Genomic DNA, 15,123 nt, shown 5'->3' with positions numbered 1-15,123 from the left:
GTTACTTTCTTTTGTTTATTTGTTCAAATTGTTTTCTTTTAATTTAAAAGATAAAAAACATTTTCATCATAATAATTCATTATTTTTCTTATTTTCTTATAAATTTAAAGTTCTCAAATATTTTGACATTTATATTTAACATTTTTTTAAAAAAAATGAACTCATGTAATAAATAGATCTCACAACTAGTTTTGTCTAGTATATGACAATGCATTCATATTTACTTATCTATATATCCCCTATCCTAATAAATAAGTAGAATCTATCCACGTGTCAATCTCCCAGCAGCCCAAAATTGTGTTTTCCCGCTTCTTTTCATCATCTACATTTACGTCCAGATCATATTCATATACATTCACAATAAATCCGAAAAATCTGCATCAATAAATCAAAATAAGATGCACAAATCGTAATTTAAAATTTGAAATTCCTTGATATCCAATCCAATAAAATATGGAAGTTTGTTTATTATAATGGGAAGCTAATTATTATCCAGTCAATAAATCCCAAAAAATCTGCACAAAATAAAATCATACCGAAATATATACCACTATTCATTCTTTACGCTTCTATTTTCTTCACCATTCTGCTTCAGAGAACTCATTACAAACGGTATTCAATCCTTCCTCTCTGTACCGGTTATAATTTCTTCATTTTATGATCGTTTGCTGCATATTCATCCTCCAGGACAAGAACAACTACAAAAGGTTAGCAATCTGAATTCATGCATTTATAAAAATTCGATAGCTGCATATATTTTTCGTAGTTTTGATGTTTATGTACTTAATTCTTCCACTTTAACAACTGTACATATATTTTTTTTTGTCAGATAACATTATATTTGAAGAAATGCCAATATTTTTTTTACTTATTACTTTACAAAAATGTCAATATTTTTTTACAAAAAATTTTATACGGATCAATATTTTATTATTTCATTAATGGATTATAAAAAATAAAAAAATAAAAAAAAAAAAAAAAACATTTGCCACTACTAATTATTGATATCTAACTTGGCATTACTATTTGTCATGTTATCTAATTGGAAGTTGCAGGGGCAAAATCACAATATACTTTATGGTAAGGGATACTGCATTGAGTTCTTCATATATCGAGGTTATACTTATCAAAAAAAAAATTGTGTTTGCAATCTATTTTTCTGTTCTTCATAGCAACAATATACTTTACGTGTTATCAGTAAGTATTTGACTGCTTCCCCTTCATTACTATTCAAATATTTGAAAAGGAATCCTATCCTAATTTGAAAATGGTATTCTATTTGTCAACCAATGCAAATACGTTTTAAATCTTTCAGGATTTTAATGAATCCAAAAAAAATCAGGAGTATATTACTCTTACCTTCTTTAAATTTGCATCTCCATTTAAATTCCTATTGCTATCACACATTTTACCCTTCATTCTAATTGACAAAATATTTTTTCTTCCACGACTTCTGCAAGAAAGAGATCATATAAATTGAGGTTAGTCCTTCTTCAATCACCACTAATAATCATATGTTTGTAAACCTAATTTAATAGCAATATACTTTTACTACGTACTTTCTTGCAATTGTTTGCCTAATATTATTGTCCAGACTAAGAACATAGAGGATTAACACACACTAATACACACACCTGGTATTGAAAACACATACGTACACACACAAATGCAAATCAAGATGGACTCTTACTCTGTTGGAAGCAAACACACAATAATCAAGAAGTCTTATTGTTGTTATTTGACTCTCCATTTTTTTCACCTGGCATTCGTTTTCTTGACATTATCCACCACTGGAAGCACAAAGAAATACAAGGAAAAAAGGCATCGGGTTAGTACTTTGATGTATGTGTATCTGATTGCTTTTTATCTGTATGTGTATCTTGCATATGTATCAAATTTTGTATTTCAGTTAGCTTTTGAAATATAATATAAATTACTCATAAATTATAATTTGTTGTGTTGTTGTTGTTTGTGCGGTTAAATCACTTTATTTTACTTGCTGCCACATTTTTTCCACCTTTTTCTTGAGATACATGAAAGACACCCTATTTAAAATTACATTGCTATTTCAGTTAGCTGTATGTGTATCTTTGTGTGTATTTCAGACAATTCACTTTTGAAAGTCAATCACCTGCTTCTCATTAGAAGGAAAAGTCTACTGTTTCGATTTCAATTGTATATATGATATAACATCCTACTTTCATAGATAAACAATAAAAAAATTAATGGTTTAGTATAACATCTTATTTCATTTTATAAGTAATTTATTTTAAAAAGAGTTAAAGTAATTTAGTAATTATTATTGAAGTCATTATAAGCGTATAATGAGTAAAGTAAATCGCTATTTACAGTAATTATTATTGAAGTCACTGTAGAGGGTAAATAATGTAAGCACATTGCTATTATAGGTAAAAGATAAAGTACAATGCCTATATTAATAAAGAGAGTAAAGTAAATCGCTATTTACAATAATTACACCCTCTAATATTTAATATAACTCACCAGCGTACACTCAAATTGCCTCAACCCTAGCCACTTCACGAGCAAGTACGCACAACTCCTTCCCCAAAAAAGTTTGAATTTTCCCTTTTCTCTCCTCTCTCCATCTGAACACCATTCCAAGTAACATTAACAACAAAACAATATAAAAACAACAAAATCTTATTACATTATTTTCTACAAATTAGAAAAATGGGGAAGCTTTTTGCTATTTTGATAGTTTTTTTAATTTGAATGCACAATATAACAACAGGCTTTGTTTGTTATGTTTAATATAACTTTCTACTTCTTTATACTTTCAACTCACAATCTTTTAAATTACATTAAAAAAAACACCAAATTTTTACTTTTTTATCAAGATCATTCCACTTATTAATAATAGTAAATAAGAACCATCCAACAAAAAAGATGAAATAATTAAATTCATAAACGGTTCACAAGAAATTGTTTAAAACATAAATCTGTAAGTTCCAATATAAATTCATAAGCACAAAAGCTGGTGATCACAAACTAATTAATCTTCTATCATAAATTTCAAAAATAATTAAGCATCTAGCATAAATTTCAAAAAGTGATTAACCATCGTTAGCTTCTCTACTCTTTCTATATCCCATGTCCCTCCACCTACAAAATCTAATCATAATTTGAGGAAACATAAGCATTATAAATGATTTCTTGAAATTTAAAAATAATAATTATAAAAGGATCTATTTATATAATATATATGTTAATAAAATAAAAAAATCACGTGTTAATCAAAAAGATTCATGCCTTGCTCCATCCTGTTATGCCTAAAACTCATACCAAGCAGTAACCTTGAAATCCAAAAATGAAAATAAATTAGCAATTTTCTAAAGATATAGAGAGAAATTTGGATATAATGATGCACTACAATCATACGTTAATTACTAACAAATTACCGTTGGAAACTCTTCAACCCCAATCGATTTCCATATTCACCAAAAATAAAAACCTAATTTGTTTTACCTGTTATAATTGCAGCTTCATAATCGGTTCAATATATCCCAAAAATCACTCCAACTTAATCGGTAATTGCAACACATCCTTTTTAATCGGTAATCACAACACAACGTACCTCTTGTGCACCAATTTTCTTTTGAACCAAAGAGCTATGAGTTAGATCTTTATAAAGGTATTTACTTTATCTATATTAAAAATAAGTTGGATCTTTGTGTAAATCTTTAATCCAATTTCATGTCTAACCTTTAAATTTAGTCCCTATACTTGTAAAGAATACCAACATGAGTCATGTTTACTTTTTTTTTTTACACGTATTTAGTTACCATTTCATTTTTAAATAATTTTCAATATATATATATATATATATATATATATATATATATATATATATATATATATATATATATATATATATATATATATTCAATCATTAGTACCTTTACAATTTTTATTTAACACAATAAATTACTCTATAAAATTTATATATTTCATCATTGGCGTTTATTTTTTAAAATAACAATTAAAACTTTACAAAATTATTTATTCATAGTTAATAATAACTAGATAGATAGTTATTGGTGCCATGTTGCTCTAATTTATTTCTTTTATACATATTTTTTTTTCTAAATGTCATATTTACTCATAGTATAGTAAAACATATTTACCTATAATTTAACAAAACTTAGATAAGTATCCACAACAATGTATATATTAAATTTAACTAATCAATATATACTTATAAACAAAACTTCTATATTTGTAATTTAATAATTTTTTATTTTTTATTATCATTTTAAATTATCAATAATGTTTTGCTTTTTTACCCGTGGTTTCCACGGGTTTTAACCTAGTATATATATATATATATATATATATATATATATATATATATATATATATATATATACTTATAAATAAAAAAAATTTCCTTTCACCACATTCATTTAAAACTCCTATGACTTTTCAATTTCTTTCTAATAATGATTATAAGTTGGTTGATAAGATTAAATAAATATTAAACCTAAAGTGTAATCATATATAAACTAAATTTCAATATTAAAAGAATATCTTTACTTCTACTTATAAAGTTATGTTTTTTAACTTTTAACATATTATACTTAATTTATTAGTTTTAATATATTGTTGGATGTAAACCATTATCATTTCAAAACTACAACTTTTGAACTATTTGTATAAAATACTTAAATTATAAATTTAAATATTACATTACACAATCAACTTAAATATAAATTTTAGTTTAATTTAAACAACCTAAATAATATTTTGTAAATAGTTAAAACTGATAAATTGTATTGTCTTTCTAATAATGATTATAAGTAGGTTAATAAGGTTAAATAAACATCAAACATAAAATGTAATCATAAATAAACTAAATTTCAATATTAACATAATATCTTTACTTATACTTATAAAGTTCTATCTTTAACTTTTAACATATTATACTTAATTTATTAGATTTAATATGTTGTTGTATGTACACCATTATTAGTTTAAAGCTACAACTTTTGAACAGTTTGGACAAAATACTTAAATTGTTAATTTAAATATAACATTACAGTGTCAACTTAAATATAAATTTCAATTCCACTTAAAAAACTCAATGAATATTTTTCAATAGTTAAAAGTGATAAATTATAGTGCTAAATGAAAAAACTAAATTATAATATCAATTTGACTAAAATATTTCCTAAAGATATTTTTATAATTGTTAAAAGTTTTCAAATAAGTAGCTTAAAATAACTTACGATAACAATAGTTAAAAATAACTCTATATAAATGATTATATTGTTACCTTTAAAATTAAAAAACAATGTTTGATGTTTTAAATAATTGTAATCATAGAAATTAAAACGTTAAACAAATAAATTTTAAAAATCAATTAACAATAACCACAACTATAAATAACATCAAACCATATTTTATGCTTAATTTTATTCATGAGTAACTTGCAGGTAAAAATCATTCAAACGGCTGAGATTATGCAGTTATAATAGATGTATATATTATCATAGAATTCAAAATAATCAATATATTATATCAATTTAGTATACGAATTATTATATCAAATTAATAACAACGTTATTGTTATATTTAAAAAAACATATATTTGTAAAGATTTCAACTATATATGTGTTTCTAAGTAACGCGCGCGAGAATTCTCCTATTATCTAATAAAGGAAGCATTTTTCTTTGATTCTTATGTATTTTCAACCCCCTAAATTAATTTCCTGGATTCTTATGCATTTGAAACCCCCTAATTTAATTAATACCACTTAAAAGACTTTTTAATAATAATTATTAATTTGTTCTTTAATGTAAAAATAACATTAACAACATCAAACATAACAAGACCAAGTATAAATACAGTGAATAATATTAATATATGACTCATGCATACACAAACAAATCTTGTTGATTATTTTAATTTATTTGAATAGATTTGGTTTTCATCATCATTCCTTTAACAACGAAAATTATCTCTATCTTTACTATCTGGCACTTCCCCATATGTATCCATGCGTGTAAGAATTTTTATCTTTCTTAAGATTTTCTGTTAAAACCATTTAAATATTTAAGAGTATAAAAAAAGATGGAAAATAGTGAAATATTCATCCATAGCATCACAAGGTGGATTTATTGAACCCAAGAATTTATTGGAAAATTTGAAGTCGTATTAGCAAATGTATTGCTACATATAAATTGTTTTACATGTCAATTGGTCTTATTTTCCATTAAAGTCATAATTTCCTATTTGATCCTATAAAATATCACATGTGAACTAAAGGCAGACCATTCATATTTTAATGTTGTATTGGTACAATTGATACCAATGAGATGACATGCTCATTTTGAAGTCATGAGAAGGTAATCATTTTAGCTTTCATTCTTTTGTATATATACATTTAGTCTCAACCAAGCATTTTTCGTCACAGGGGTGTGTTTATATTAGTCTCTAATAGAAATTAGATGTTGGTATCCAGACTATGCCTATGTCGTTTTAGTTTGCCGATGTTGGAATATGAAAATTAATATGATGCATCGATATGCATTTAACAAATAATAAGTACATCACATTATTTACTTAGTCGATACTAATGGATATAAATGTCATTTTGCGCATTTGCAGTTGCGTAATCTTCATTGAAGCACAACAGTAGAGGTGTGTGGTGATAAACAAACATAGATTTCGTAGTATTTGTTGGATGTTTTGGCTTTGATAGAAAATAACCCATCAAAAAAAAAAAAAAAAAAAAAAAAAAACATTAATATATTTCTAAAAATGAAAACGTTGTATTTTGAATAACATGTAATATTAGGGTAAAATATGAAAGGTGTTATGATATAAATATCAATAACATATATTAATTTAGTATTTATTTGTCAAAATTTTAAGTACGTAATTTTACATTGCGTAAAGCGCGACTATTCGCCTGGTCATATCATATCATAATCATAATCATCATATCATCATATCATATCATAATCATACATCATATCATACATACTTATAAAGCTAACATTTTTTCTTGAATCTCATGCATTTGAAACCCCCATAAAAATTTGCCAACACCTCATGCATTTGAAACCCCCACACCCTTTCACCTTCAAAGTAATTAATCACACATAATCTCATTCCAAGAAAATCACACACTTTATAAGTTCAACACCTCATGCATTTCAAACCCCCACACCCTTTCACCTTCATTATATATGTAGTTATATTAGTACATTTTTCTTACAAAAAGTCGTCATTTGGTAGAAGATATTATGATACAAAAGTTTTCATATAGTTAAATCATTCACGATCCAAATATGATGATTTGAATAAATGAGTTATGTCGCATCGATGATAATTGTAATATGATTTTTTTCTTTTAACCAAAACAAATGAAGCTTTTCTATTATTTCTTTATATTCAATTTCTCATTTGTCCTTTATATGTGATTTGTATGGATTACTCAATCTTGAATGTGACTCTCCAAACATCAATGTTTCGTTTGGAATATCTTTCTCATTCTTCTTTTTCAAAAATTACATTTTGATTGCAGGTTGGTGAAGAATTATCATCAAGTTTCTATGGTTGAATGGTGTCCAATAAATAAAGAAGATTCAGAAAACGGATATAGTTTTTTGTTTTTTGAGCAAAGTAGACGAATGTTGGGTTTTTTTTTTAATGTATATTTATGTAACATTTTTATTTATATATTCAACCACCCAATGTTCTTATTTATTTGATTGTAGTTTTTCTATTTTGATTATGTTTGTTTTCTATTATTTTTTTGTTGGATTATCCTACACAACATATTTACAAGCCAATATTTAAAAGATAACATAATTTTTAATATCTGATATGTAATTATGTCGACTTATTATGATATGTTCTTCATATGAAATTAATTTATCCATATAACTACAACAAGAATCACATATGACATTCACGAAAATATATATTATATGTGATTTGTTTAACATATATATGCACCTATGCATGTTATAAATTTATAATTAAATATATTTATGTTTAATAATTCAAGGGATTAAAATGATGCATCAAAACCAATTATTTAGACGAATATAATAATAATAATAATAACAATAATAATAATAATAATAATAATAATAATAATAATAATAAATACACATTTTCAAGTACGTTCATTTGAAACTCATACTACAACTCAAAAGTTTTCTAATTTATGTATATTTATTATTTACAACTCAAGAGTTTTTAACTTACGATTATTAATTAGTAATCACTAATAACTTTTTATTTTCCTTTTTTTTATAAGGTTGTAAAGTTTTGCTCATTAAAAACATTAATGTATTTGAAGATATTTGTGACTTAAATATGAAAAGTTAATATAAATGTTATAATAAATGTTTTAGTGTTTTTATGTTATTAAAAGTTGGATTGTTTATTTATCATATTTTTTTATTATTCGTGTGTGTGTATAAGGTTGTAAAGTTATAATAGATGTTTTTGTATTTTATGTTACTAAAAGTTTTTAACTTATGATTACTAATAATTTTTTTATTTTCCTTTCTTTTATAAGGTTGTAAAGTTTTGCTCATTAAAAACATTAATGTATTTAAAGAGATTTGTGATTTAAATATGAAAAGTTAATATAAATGTTATAATAAATATTTTAATGTTTTTATGTTATTAAAAGTTGTAGTGTTTATTTTTCATGTTTTTGATTATTTGTTGTGTATATATATATATATATATATATATATATATATATATATATATATATATATATATATATCTTTTAATACAATGTTATAATAGATGTTTTTGTATTTTTATGTTACTAAAAGTTGTAGTTCATATATTTTGTTACCCGTTATATATAGATTATCATACGTTTGATATATAATTTACACAATTTTAAACGGTTTATAAAATTATCAAATACTTGTATATATAACAATGACTTAAAACTTAAAACTATAATCATCATATTATATTATAAAGGAAACATTTTTTCTTTTACAACATTCATTTGAAACTCCCAACATTTCATATTTCCATACAATATACTTAATTTATTAACTTAAATATGCTTTTAGTTGTAAACATTATCATAAATGAAAGAATTTGTGACTTAATACGATATATTTAATTTGTTAACTTCAATATATAGTGAAATAAATAACCTACATTAATATTTCAAATAAGCTTAAAAATTTAGTGTAAAATTTAAAACCTAAAGTAAAATATCAAATAATGTTTTAAAAAAATCAATATATATATATATATATATATATATATATATATATATATATATATATATATATATATATATATATTATAATAGTTAAAAGGAAAACATTAAATATAGTAATAATAAAGAACTTAAATTGAGGAATCGAATTAACTAAAAGGTGTTTGAAAACTATATTCTAACAATATATTTTTAACCTGCGCCGCGCAACTCGCGGGAATTCATCTAGTATATTATAAAGGAAACATTTTTTCTTTCACCACATTTGAAACTCCCATGTATTTTTCCTTTCACCACATTCATTTGAAACTCCCATCACTTTTCAATTTCTTTCTAATAATGATTATAAGTTGGTTAATAAGATTAAATAAATATCAATTCTAAAGTGTAATCATATATAAACTAATTTTCAATATTAAAAGAATATCTTTACTTCTCCTTATAAAGTTATGTTTTATTTTTAACTTTTTACATATCATACTTAATTTATTAGTTTTAATATATTTTTGGATGTAAACCATTATCATTTTAAAGGTACAACTTTTGAATAGTTTGTATAAAGTATTTAAATTATAAACTTAAATATAACATTACATGACCAACTTAAATATAAATTTTAGTTTAACTTAAACAACCCAAATAATATTTTGTAAATAGTTAATAGTGATAAATTGTAGTATCTTTCTAATAATGATTATAATTTTGTTGATAAGGTTAAATAAATATCAAACCTAAAGTGTAATCATAAATAAACTAAATTTCAATATTAAAATAATGTGTTGACTTCTACTTATAAAGTTATGTCTTTAACTTTTCACATATTATACTTAATTTATTATATTTAATATGTTCTTGTATTTAACAATTATTAATATAAAGCTACAATTTTCGAACGGCTTGGACAAAATACTTAAACTGTTAATTTAAATATAACATTTTAGTTCCACTTAAAAACCCAATGAATATTTTATTAATAGTTAAAAGTGATAAATTCTAGTGCTACATTCAAAAACTAAATTATAATATCAATTTAACTAAAATATTTCCTAAATATATTTGTATAACCGTTAAATTTTTTTAAAGAAGTAGTTTAAAATAACTGACAATAACAATAGTTAAAAATAGTCTTATATAAATGATTATATTGTTACTTTTAAAATCAAAAAATAATATCTGGTGTTTTAAATAATTATAATGATAGAAATTAAAACAATAATATAATAAATTTTATAAAAAAATAATTAACAATAACAAAAACTATAACTAACATTAAGCCATATATTATATTTAATTTTTTTTTCATGAATAACTCGGGGGTACAAGTAATTCAAACGGTTGAGATTATACAGTTGTAATAGATGTATATATTATTATATCATTCAAAATAATCAATATATTATATCAATTTAGTACACGAATTATCATATCAAATTTAACAACAACGTTATTGTTATATTTAAAAAAAACATATATTTGTAAAGATTTCAACTATATAAGTGTTTATGTGCAACGCACGGGCATTCGCCTAGCATACTTATAAAGTAAACATTTTTTCTTTCACCACATTCATTTGAAACTCTCATGCATTTTTTTTTCACCACATTCATTTGAAACTTCAATGAATTTTCAATTTCTTTCTAATAATGGTTATAAGTTGGTTAATAAGGGGTCATTTGTTTACCTCTGAATTGCAAAATTAAGAGGCAATGTCTTCAAATTTCAGATTCAGAGCGTTTTTTTATATATTGTATTTTACCTCTTAAACTTAAAAATACCTCTTATTTTTTCCAGATGTTAAAACAAGTCAGAAAAATAAAAGAAACACGTGTTTGTTCTATTTGCCCTAAATCGACCGCCTCCTTTCTTTCCTTCCCACATCGTCTGCTGCCATCGCATCTTCTCCCCTCCATTCCAACACTTGCGACTGCTCCCACCGACGATGACGCTAGCGATGCCGTATACCGACGATGCCAGCAACGCCGCAAAGTATTCTAGCTTGTTTTCTTTCTTCCGCCGACTACAACAGGTTCAGTTTCTTCCTTCTGTTTCTTCCTTTTTTGCCCTCGAATTCATTGGTCTTGTTTGTTCCTTCTTTCCCTTCAAAATTGAAAATCAAAAATCGAATTTATTATGCTATAATTTTCTGATTTGTTGAATCAAAATCAATAGTTGATTTTTTGCTAGATTTTCATGTAATATGCTCCATTATTGTGACAACCCCAAATATATTGCCGTTATAAACCCTACTTTCACTAACGGAATGCGTCACTATATGTTATTTCTCGGTATTGTTTGGGTCATCAATAAACAAATATCTAGTAAATTATATGTCCCGGTATTATCATAAGTAATTATAACTTGTAAATGTCAACCCCGTTTAACTAAATAGAATTATATTACTTTTCAACCACTTCACCCGGGTAAAAAGTTTTAACACCGTTAAACTTTAGCATCGGGTAGCCGTGTATCGGGTGCAATACCCGAGACATATAAAAACGATTGAACACTACAATTGAACTCTTTTACCACACTTTCACCTCTCTCTCACTACTTTCTCTCTCTAGACCCGAAATCAACCCCAAATCCGCGAATTTCCGACTTCCAAACATAAGGATTCATTCCCTATCTTAATCTAAGCATACTTTACTGCATTTAGAGTCCAAAATCATAGAAAACAAGGAACAAAATGGAGTTTACGGCCTAAGAAGCCCCTTAGGCCGTAAACCCCCAAAATTATGCCAAAGACCTTGTTTTTCCTTCCTTTAAGCTCATGGACTAATTAAGGCATAAACCTAGGGGAGTTTGGACACTAAAACACAAAGAATTGAAGCTTAAAAAGGAGTTTACAGCCCAAGCTTGTGCTTAGGCCGTAAACACCTCAAACACCCCAAAAACCCTTGTTTAAAGTCCCAAAAACTCATCTAGGGTGTTTGGTAATTTAGACTTGACAACAAGGAAGGCTTAAATGAATCAAACAACATCATTTGATGGCAAAAAGAGGAGTTTACGGCCAAGGCTAAGCTTGGGCCGTCAACACCCATGTTTTTGTGTCAAACAAGTCCTAAAACCCCTCAAATGCATGTAAGGAATTTAGCTAAGGCCTTTGGATGTGTGTTGTACCATTAAACTTCCCATTTTGAGGCAAAATGAAGAGTTTACGGCCAAGGATATTCTTGGGCCGTAAACTCCCCAAAATTCATGCCAAATTGTCCCAAAACTCATTATAGGGCCTTCTAGGATTTACCTAAGGTGAATGGGAACATGTTGTACCACTTAAACACCCATCTTGAAGGATTTAATGGAGTTTACGGCCCAAGAACAAGTCTTGGCCGTAAACTCCCCAAAATGTCACAAAACAAGAGTTTAATCCCTCCATATTGGTCCAAGACACATACCATTAAAGTAAGGAAGTGAAATAAGGCCTTAAACAAGCAATTTGGAAGACCACATGAGCTTACGGCCAAGCCTAGGGGGCTTACGGCCGTAAACTCCCAAGGAGTAGCCTTTAGGCCGTAAACTCCAAGGGAGTGAGCTCATGGACCCTCCCGTAAATCCTTCTTAGCCTTAAACCACTCCCGGGAACCCCTTCTAGGCCCTAAAACCCCGAATTGATGCTAGAATGCCTCAATACTTAAACGAAAAGCATAAAATCATTAATTTATTGTAAAACACATATTTTCATATTACATTAGGGTCCTAAAGGTGTACAATTCATTATTTGGAACAAAACGCTCAGCCGACACTTTTACCCGATTTACCCGATTCACCCGATTTACGCGATTTCAGGTGAGTTCATACCCCTTTAATGAACCTTTCAAATGTTTTATATGTTTTAGGGGGGAGATACAAGTTGAATATATATGTTTATGAAAAGTTATACAAGACAATTTTTCATATTACAGAATTAATCACATGTGATTCACAACCTGTAGTTCAAATCACATGTGATTTATCACTATGCTTTATAAATAAATCAATTGTTTTCAAAACTATCTTGGATAAACAAACAAGCTTTAAATGTTTCTTTCGTACAACACTTTTGTTTAATAAAACTCCTTATAAAAATGTAACCATACTAATATATTTATATAAGTAAGACTTGAAGGACTTAGGACCGATAGCTCGCCTTATTTCCTGTTTCTTGTTTGATTGTGGGCTTAGGGTAGTGGTTATCCGTCCGACTGTCATTGATTCCTTAGTTATATATCTCGTATATTAGTACGGGTTACGAGTACTTCTTATTTCATTAGATGCCTAAATCACTAACCTAACTAGAACCACACACACTAATTTAACTATAATAGGTATAGTTAAGGACACTACCACTTGTTTTAACTACTACTCTACACTACTATAATTCTCTCTATTAGGAAGCAATACACTAATAAGAGAATACAATACAAGTTATACAAAAGACTACTACACTATAATACAAGAGAATGCACTAAACAATGAGATAATTCATTAATCCACTACGAGATACTCTATACGCTACACACTACGCCCGAAGTTTTCCGATAGGAAGACGACACTATATGTATAGATCTATACGGGGCAGATGCTATTACATCCCGACTGATAACTTCAGTCCGAGCCGCTCAGGTCCAGGGATGCCTTTACTCTACTACACTATGCATGACAGGGAAGGTCATGAGGGTCCGCTATTACTCACACTTTCGGTAACATACAAGAAAGACACTATAATTGCACTAAAATACGAAAAGAAAGATGAAGTAATATCCCGAAGTAAATAAGTATCTAATACTAGAGGATGTTGCATCACTATTATGTACTCCAAGAATAACTTACTACATCACCTTACTTAATGGTGAGACACTATTACACTTCTACGATAAATGACTTTCAAAGATAGAATCAACATATTTCTTAAAGATTTTCATTTACTATACATTTCTGGAAAATATAGGATTTTATAGGTTTTACTATTACTTATGATTACAAACTTCAGTTTACATACTAATGATTCAAATGCTTTTTATACAAGAACTCACACTAAACTCTTATGAACTCACCAACTTTATGCTGATATTCTTTTCAAAATAACTTGTATCTTCAGGTCAAAGATAGACAGGTACAGCTGCAACATTTTTGGAAAAGATGAAGTATGCAAGACCCATCTCTTATTTTTGTTTACTTTTGGTGTTTGTCAAACATTACAAAACACACTTGTAAATACACTTACTATGTAAATGAAATGGTTGTATGTTTCTTGCTTTTACTATTATACAAATGTGATGATACTGTACACTACGTCATCCACCCCGAAACGTATTCCGCCGTTATCGGTTTTGGGGTGTGACAGATTGGTATCAGAGCATTGTTTATAGTGAATCAAGTATATCAACCTATAAAAGATATACGAACTATAAACACTTCGGGACTAAAACACTCTGACCAAGAATATATACTGTTAAGTATCTAAAAGATTTAACTAAGTATATATATACACACATCACTATAAAACACAGAAGTCAGTATCATCCTAGAACAAAACAAAAGTATTAAGATTGTTGGATAGCACAATTGGGCTTAGAGACATATAGTCACATCTAGGGGGATGTAGCCTGATCAACTACGTTTTCCTGGGAGTGACTAGCATGTGCCTAAGCTTGGTTGTGGTGTTATAACAAGTCTAAAACTTACCGACACTACCACAATAACGTTAACATTAGAATACTATAGGAGTATTCGGTACCTCTAAAAATATACATCTGTGAGAACTAAAAGGGGGCGTTACTGATGGAGCAATAGTTGCTAAATGGATACTTTCCGGTTACATGTGACTAGGGCGTTATAGACTTAGAATCTGTGATCTTTGCTTTACTTCCTGTTCCTTGTTTGGTTGTGGATTTAGAGTTAGGTTCACTTATTC

General features: G+C 27.0%; 1 long non-coding RNA gene across 1 annotated transcript; it reads right to left on the bottom strand.

The window, feature by feature from the left end:
- Positions 1–2,905: 2,905 nt before the first annotated feature.
- LOC145001940 (uncharacterized) lies at positions 2,906–3,452 on the bottom strand. The gene is made up of 2 exons (XR_013661756.1): positions 3,420–3,452; positions 2,906–3,314 (listed from the first exon to the last, which is right to left on the bottom strand). It is a non-coding gene; the product is annotated as an uncharacterized LOC145001940 (long non-coding RNA).
- Between the last annotated feature and the right edge of the window lie 11,671 nt (positions 3,453–15,123).

This window comes from Lactuca saligna, chromosome 6, assembly GCF_052625555.1.
Source record: "Lactuca saligna cultivar CGN05327 chromosome 6, ASM5262555v1, whole genome shotgun sequence".
NCBI classification, from domain to species: Eukaryota; Viridiplantae; Streptophyta; class Magnoliopsida; order Asterales; family Asteraceae; genus Lactuca; species Lactuca saligna.
This window is presented reverse-complemented; position numbering and strand designations above follow the sequence as displayed.